We start from the raw sequence: 9,276 nt of genomic DNA, 5'->3' as shown, positions 1-9,276 counted from the left end.
AGAGCTGCTGCAGTATATAGTTGCTCATTTGTAACAGGAACAGGAGAAGCAAAGGTGACGGTTTGTGTTGAATCAAATAGTATAGCATTAGTAGGTTGTAGTTTTGATCGAGGTGGTTTTGTGGTGGTTTTGGTAATCGAACAGGAACATTAACAGCTCGATAACAAAAGTGGTTCGAATGTGATGTGATCAAGTTGGTTGTGATGGAAGGTGGTCATCGTGATGGTGGTCTTTAAACAAAACAGAAAACGAAAGAAACAAAATAACGATAATATATGGTGGTGTTTAAAACGGGTTTGATGGTTTTTGAATGAAACAAGAAAGATAACAAGTAGCAGCGGGTTATATGGGATTCCAAGGTGGCGGTTATGGATGAGTAGGGATGGCAAAATGACCCGTACCCGATGGGGAAACCCGAAACCCGTTATAATTGGGCCGGGTCTGACCCGAGTCCGTCAGGTCATGGGCCGGGTATGGGGATGGTTACAAAAAAATTTTCGGGTTCGGGTTCGGGTTTGGGTATGGTTTTGGATACAAACCCGTTTACCCGACCCGTATACCCGTATACCCGGCCCGAGGAATTTTAATAATAATTTTTATGTAAAATTTTAGTACTTGTATTATATTGTTAATGTATGAAAGTTTTCTCTTATTTGTTTTGAAAACGAGTATGATTTTATTCAATATAATCATATACAACAAGTTTTTGAGATGTCATATTTTATATACTTTGTGTATTTGAGTATTTAAGAACTTTTCAATCAACTTTTTGTATGTGATATTTTATAATACTTTAAACATGAATTAGTTAAGTTATTTTTTGATATTTTGATTTGGTAACTTATTTAAAAATAAATACAAAATGACTAATCGGGTATACCCGTTTACCCGTGGGGAAACCCGAAACCCGATAGTATGTAAGTAAATGGGACCCGACGGGTTTCGGGCTGGGTTTGGGGCGGGGTTTCTTAATCGGGTTCGGGTCCAGGATCACCTAAACCCGACCCGAACTCGACCCGATGCCATCCCTATGGATGACGGTTGATGAGGGTGATGATGGTCGTTACGGTGATAGTGGACCGAAAGTCATGGGTTTTGTAATCGAGAATAGTAAAAGTGGCGGGTTGTTTATGCTCGATAGTGGTGGCGGTTATCACGATGGTAGGTGGTTGAGGGTGGTGATGAAGGGTGGGGGTGACTATATCTCTGCCTATATCTATATGTATATGTATATTGTATATAGAAAATAGATAGATGAGGTAGATGGAAATTGAAAATGGGTAAGTGCTTCACATTCAATATGCAGGTAATATATATACATATATAATTTAGTGGAGACAATAGACATCAAACAAACACAGTAACTTCATTCAATAATATCGTGCTTCTTTTCAATTCACGGGTAAGTATGCATAAAAGTGATAATAGATGATTGATAATCAAAAACAGTGCACATAATATAATATTACATCACTTAACATAAACGTGTATGAATTTTTAGCAGCCATAAACTTGGATTTTAATTTTGCCGACAGTTTTATTAGAGATAGTATTTCGTACTCCGTCGTTAATCAGTGACGGATAAAAGTATTCTGAAAAATCTTAAATTTCTATATTTATTTATTTTAATCATTATTGTAATAAAAACGGTCATTAATTATTTAAAATTATTAAATAAAAATTAAATCAACTGTTCGCGCTCGATCCTGAGTAAAATATAAAAAGTGTTAAAATTTAATAATTAGATCCTAAATATACTTTTAATAAGCCTAAAATTTATATAACTCATCTTCGGATCACCATTTATTTTAAAATCATATAAGTTCGAATTTAACTTGCTTAATATCGATCGAATGACAATTGAGTGTTACCGTCGTTTATTAAATAGGTTCGAAATCACAAAATATATATTTAATATAATTTATTCATATAGATGTGTTTTAAATTATAATTATCATAATATCATATTTTTATTTTATTTTGCATAATTAATTTTAATAACAACAACATATAATATTTCAAATTATATTTTCAATTATATATAAATATATATATATATAAATATATATATATATATATATATATATATATATATATATATATATATATATATACACACACACACACACACACATATCTATTTACAATTAATTGTCCGTGAATCGTCGGAAATGGTCGAAGTCAAATGAATGTACGAAAATAGTTTAAAAATTTTGAGACGTAACATAACGGACTTTGCTTATCATGTCAGAATTATGAAATCGTATCGTGAGTTTGGTTCAAAATTAGTCAAAATTTTCCGGGTCATGACAGTACCTACCCGTTAAAGAAATTTCGTCCCGAAATTTGATTGAGGTTGTCATGGCTAACAATAAAAATGTTTTCATGACGAATATGAGTTGATAAATAAAGTTTTATCACCATTATGTAATATGGATAAAATAATTCAATTACTCGAAGCGTACGAGTGAAGCTATCACAAAAGAGTGAGATGAAGAAATAAAGATTTGTCCTAACTTTTGATGTAGTCACGGTTATTCTTCCGGGATTCAAGGAAATTAAAGAAGATCTTTTGTAATCTGTATAAGATTTGATTCTTCGGTGATTAAGGAAATTATGATTTTCTTTGATTAAATGCGTAATCTGCCTCGATTGTTATGTCCGTTATTTCGCTATAAATCAACCTCTTCCGTTTCATTATTTTCACCACCCCCATACTTTCTTCCTCAATTCTTACTTCCAAAAGATCCATTAAAATGCTCAATCCTGTATTGATCTTTGCTATTATATTGACCATATATACAGTCATTCTTCTTTTCAATCTTTCACCAGAAAAATATTTTTACTTCTACTATGCTCTAGGGATTATTGTATTTATCATTCTCCCGTGTCTTTATATTGCTATAAGCATTGATATACACGGTTTGTAATTTCCATGTTGTTGTCGTACTTATATTTTCATTTACATTTCAAGGTACCATGCTTTTGTTTTCTCTTCTCAACTTCAAGTGAAGAAAATAATGGTCCAGAATTCATATGAATGAAGTTTTGAATGATCATAATATATTAAGCAGAAATGAGAGGTAATAGCACGAATTGATTTGTAGATTTCCAGAAATCACAAAAAATACAGAAATATCAAGAAATATTTTCTTGATATGTTTAGAGGTTAAGTAGAATGAAAGAGTTATGTAACATAACACATGATGAGGGCATGATATGTGAACCATCGTCACGTTCCATTAGAAATTCAGCATGACTTACTGTAATATAACCATGTTGGCCGGGCGTCATTATATTAGACTAACTCATGCTTCAATTCCCAACATTTCTCCAGAAACCATTCATAAATTAACTCGAATTTTTGCAAAAAGATAGAAACTAAAACAGTTTCTTTTATGATGTAACATAGATAGCATGAGGAGATAGATAATTTCAGACAAAGATATTTATGAAGGTATCTTCATAAATATCGAAGATATTTATAATGAAAGATACGATGATATCTTAGAATTTAGAATATCTAGAATCAAAGGATGTTGCAGAACTTTTCCGTAAGGATTTAGAATAAGTAAGGAGCAAAGTATTCGCTAAAGATTTCATCAGATATTGAATCATATAGATTTTGTAAGTACAGATTTTGTGATTTATCCAGAGCGTCCTTCATAGTCTGCTCAATCCATTTTTCAGTTCCAAAACTGAGCCTTTTCAACACACCATTCTTTATTATTAAGTTTCTGGTCATTAGGACCATCTATAGCTTTTGCTGTTTCATCAGCACTCTCATATCTAAATCATTGGTTATCAATCTGAGGAGTTTTCAAGAGTTTGAAGGGTTTGAATGAAGATTGTAATTGTCAAGATACAAATGATGTTTAAGATGGAATCAAGTGGCAAACTTAAAGGAATGTTTAACTGTAGCATATGTAATTTATTAACGATATTTTAAATCAAAATGTGTTATAATTAATATTTCCTACTCTTTTAATACTTTTTAATTATCCAATGTTAGTAGTCCAATATTAGTAGTCCAATAGTTCAATAGTTCAATAGTCCAATAGTCCAATATATAATCTTTGAATTAATCAACGTATTCTATACACGTGTCCCGATTTATCCAACGATATTTAAAGTGCATAAAATAAATAACAGTAATTAAATGACGAAAAATAAAATTGCGAGTATTAAAATTGCGATAATTAGTTGCGATAATGACAATAAATAAAATGTAATAAGGAAATAGTCATAACGGGTATAGGAACAGTTAGCCAGGATTTGGTTAGTATAGATTTAAAATTTTACGTGGTTAATTAATTGGTTATTAATAAATTTTATTTTGTCCATTATTTTCTTCATTATGCCACTTGTCAAATCTTGACTTGGATTCTGATCGGTCAAAATTCTTATATGAAATTGAATTTGAATGAAAATGGTTGTTCTTTGATGAACGGATACGTATATACGTGGATTTGAGCAGTATTGTTAATGACTGTTGAATTGGAATTGAAGAATGTACAGTGTAACTTATTAATGTGAAATCTAAATATTCCTCGGGTATTACCTACCCGTTAAAATATTTTCACCATTAACAGTTTTACAAAAGAATCTTTTAATTACAATCTTTATGAAAATATATATACATATATATTTTCTTCAGATGTAATTATGGATTTAATGAGTTAATATAATATTAAACTCATTTTATTTATCGTTAGAACTAGAATACATAATCTCTAAAACATTTAAGATTACATAATCGCTATGTCGAACGGAGTTAAATGATGTAGAACGTCATGTAGAACGATGATTATGCTCGAGATATAGATTGTGAGGTTGAGGCGTGTGATGTTGAGGCTTGTGTTGTTGGTGGCACTGGTGCTGATGCTGGTGGTATTGTTGGTGCCGATGTTGTTGCTGGAGCTTGTAAGTTTTGCACCATATTCTCCAAAGCCACTACTCGAGCGCGAAGCTCGTTGACTTCTTCTATTACTTCGGGATGATTGGCGGTTGGAATGAGTAGATGAATGGGGTTTAGTGTTGTAGATATTATGTCATCGTTGCGAGATATCCTGGCAATGAGGGTGAAAATAGTGTTTCGAACTGGTTCGCCGGTAAGTGCTTTCAGGTTCTCCGCCAATAGGGCAATATGATGGGTGGAAAGGATCTCCTTCTTCGCGTCTCCATTAATTAAGTTTACTTTGAACCTATCCCCAGTTCATCCAGAATTGATGATGACTGATTGGTTGATCCATTCCGGTCATACTGTTTTCGGAGCTCGAGTGGAAATCCCTATCGTAATAGCTGTCGGAATCCGAGGAACTTGAACGGGTTGCAGAATTCATCTTGCACGGTTAGATAAAGGATTTTCGATATGAAATAATTTTCGGATATCAGATGATATTCTAATTACAAAGAATACCTAACTCCTATATTTGGTACAGAGGATCCCGTAGATTACGGAGGAAATTAAGGAAACGTGTCAGACAAGGTCTAATGTGATGGAATATGAATTTGTCTGTACACCATCTATGCAATAATTGCAATAAGACGTGTCGAGACTGAAAATGATAGGTAGATATTTTTCGACAAAGAATGGTAAGCAAAAATTTTTACATGCAGACAAGGTCTTAGTCCAGACTCATTAATGTATCCTAACAACTACTAGGTCGAAGTCCAGACTCACTAATGCATCCTAACAACTACCAGTTAGACGCACTAACGCAAGACCTGGTTCGCTAAGACCACTGCTCTGATACCAACTGACATGCCCCGATCATATCGATTATAAACGTTACATAATAATTGGTTTCATTGCAAGGTATTTGACCTCTATATGATACATTTTACAAACATTGCATTTGTTTTTAAAAGACAAACTTTCATTTCATTGAAAGTTGACAGGTATGCATACCATTTCATACTATAACCAAACTATAAATGACTTAATGATAATATTGTTGAACTCAACGACTCGAATGCAACGTCTTTTGAAATATGACATGAATGACTCCAGGTAATATCTTTAAAATGAGCAAATGCACAGCGAAAGATTTCTTTAATACCTGAGAATAAACATGCTTAAAAGTGTCAACCAAAAGGTTGCTGAGTTCATTAGTTTATCATAATCGATCATTTTCATAATTTTAATAGACCACAAGATTTCATTTTCCCATAAATATACATCTCATATCAGGCATTTCGCAAACTGCATAGAGATAAAAATCATTCATACGGTGAACACTTGATAACCGAACTAACAGGATGCGTATAGAATATCCCACGCATACAGGCATTTTGCAAACTGCATGCTATATACCGGCCGTCGCAATCAGTATATATCGATCGAAGTACTAAAGCATTCGTACCCCGAATGGGACTTGTCAAGGTCCATAGATCTATCTTTAGGATTCGCGTCAATTAGGGGCCATTTCCCTAATTCTTAGGCTACCAAGCTAAAAGGGGTGATATTCGATTTCGATAATCCAACCATAGAATGTAATTTTCGAGTACTTGTGTCTATTTCGTCAAATATTTATAAAAACAGCGCATGTATTCTCAGTCCCAAAAATATATATTGCAAAAGCATTTAAAAAGAGAGAAAATGGAACTCACGATACGATATTTTGTAGTAAAAATATGCATACGACGGAACTGAACAATGCAGGGTTGGCCTCGGATTCACGAACCTATATCAGGTATATATATTAATACATATAATTGTAATCGAACAAATTTATTCTTAATTTATATATCATATATTTTAATTTGTAAATATATATTTAAAATAATTAATATTTATATAGTTTTATATATCTATGTATTTAGTATTATATTAAAAATCAATAATTTATTATATGTAAATATATAATGTAAATATATAATTATATGTAATATTATGGTATTTGTAATAAATGTAATCTTTTATAGAAAATATTTATTTGTTATAATAATATTGTTAATATGAAAGTAATAATAATAATATATTATTATATTAATATAGATGTTTAAAATTTAATAATAATACTAATTATAATAATAATAATAATAATAATAATAATAATAATAATAATAATAACAATAATAATAATAATATTAATGATCATAATAATATTAGTAGTGATAATAATAATAATAATAATAATAATAATAATAATAATAATAATAATAGTAGTAGTAATAATAATTAAAATATTAATACTTTTTACTAATGATGATACTAATTCTATTAATAATGATAATAATAAAAAAAATGATAATTTTTATAAAAATTGATACTTTTAATAATAATGATAGTAATAATACTAGTTAGATAATAATAATAATAATAATAATAATAATAATAATAATACTTATATAATAAAAATGTTATATGTGTTAATAATGATAATAATAGTAATAATAGTAATAATAGTATTAATAATAAATAATAATTATAATAATAATAACATATCAATAAAGATAATAATAATGATAATATCAATAATTCAATTAAATCATAATTTAATTATAATTTTTAGTCATAACTTTAACAACGTTTTAACCAAATCGTAATATTAATATTAAAATGATATTACGAATAATAATAATAATAATAATAATAATAATAATAATAATAATAATAATAATAATAATAATAATAATAATAATAATAATAATAATAATAATAATAATAATAATAATAATAATAATAATAATAATAATAATAATAATAATAATAATAATAGAAGTATTTACTACCTTACAAGCTTTTCCCCCAAAAAAAAAAATGCCACGATCCGGGCTCGAACCTGCAACCTCATGCTAACCCAACAACACACCAAACCACTCCTCCATTTCCTCTTTTCTATTTTATTTTACGATTCAATTTTATTTAAGGTTGTCTGTTTATCGAATAGAAGTCCAGCTCTAGGCCCAATCGTTTAAACCTCACAAGCCCAATATCGTTTACATCAACAGCCCGTCTAAAAGGAATTCAGTAGCCCGATAAAAATAGCAGGTCATTGTAAAAAAAAATTCTGTGGTTCATGTCCGGTATAATACAACGGCAGTAGGAGTGCAAGGAAAAATTTACGCGATCATCACAGCCCTAAATTTCTATCTTTTCCTAATCATCATCTTTAATTACCATAATCGTTAACAACATCATCGACCTTATTGTATATTACTTATGATCATAATATTATCATCAGTGAGTACATCATTAACTCATCTTCAATTCATTCACGTGTATCATCTTCATCATTCTTCATCGCTAATTTACAGTAGCAGTAACTCATCAGCTCAAATGGTTCTGTTAAAAGCAACAAACAGTAGTCATCGAAGATGGGTTTAATTCGAGTTGGGTTCACGAGGGAAAAATGATATATTTGTGGTAATGGTTTTTGGAATCGAAAAAGACAAAGGCAGTAGCAAAACGATAATAGAAGTGGTTGTGAGTTGATGTCTTCAGCCCACCAGAAAGAAAAAAAACATAGTCAACAAAACCAAGTGGGTGTTTATTAATCGAAAATAAAGAATAGAAAAAGCATTATTATCATCCTTCATCATGACCTTTCTCCTATCGTTATCATCATCTTTTATTCCTTTACTCGGTGTTTAATGGTGGTGAAAGTGATTCGACTACAACAAAACACAGAACTAAAGTGCAGCCATTAATCATCATTATTCCATCATCTTTTCTGTTTTTAGAAGTGGAATCATGAGTGAGCATCAATAGCTGAAACAGAAAAGTAGATACGATGCAGCAGCATTACCACGAAAGTTATATCAGCAAGTTGCAGTTAAATGGGGTGCTTTTGTAGCCGGAACAGGCACGACAGGAAAACAAAAGCTGCTGCAGTATATAGTTGCTCGTTTGTAACAGGAACAAGAGAAACAAAGGTGACGGTTTGTGTTAAATCAAACAGTATAGCATTAGTAGGTTGTAGTTTTGATCGAGGTGGTTTTGGTAATCGAACAGGAACATTAACAGCTCGATAACAAAATTGGTTCGAATGTGATGTGATCAAGGTGGTTGTGATGGAAGGTGGTCATCGTGATGGTGGTCTTCAAACAAAACAGAAAACGAAATAAACAAAATAATGATAATATATGGTGGTGTTTAAAACGGGTTTGATGGTTTTCGAATGAAACAAGAAAGATAACAAGTAGCAGCGGGTTATATGGGATTCCAAGGTGGCGGTTATGGATGACGGTTGATGAGGGTGATGATGGTTGTTACGGTGATAGTGGACCGAAAGTCATGGGTTTTGTAATCGAGAAGAGGAAAAGAAAAAA

General features: G+C 30.9%; 1 pseudogene; it reads left to right on the top strand.

Moving 5' to 3' along the window:
- The first annotated feature begins 1,034 nt into the window (after positions 1-1,034).
- Positions 1,035-9,276, top strand: part of LOC139850224 (UDP-glucuronate 4-epimerase 5-like) — a 59,711-nt pseudogene continuing 51,469 nt past the window's right edge.

This window comes from Rutidosis leptorrhynchoides, chromosome 5 (assembly GCF_046630445.1).
Source record: "Rutidosis leptorrhynchoides isolate AG116_Rl617_1_P2 chromosome 5, CSIRO_AGI_Rlap_v1, whole genome shotgun sequence".
Taxonomy (NCBI): Eukaryota; Viridiplantae; Streptophyta; class Magnoliopsida; order Asterales; family Asteraceae; genus Rutidosis; species Rutidosis leptorrhynchoides.
Note: the sequence above shows the minus strand (reverse complement) of the source record. Positions and strands in the feature narration are given on the sequence as shown.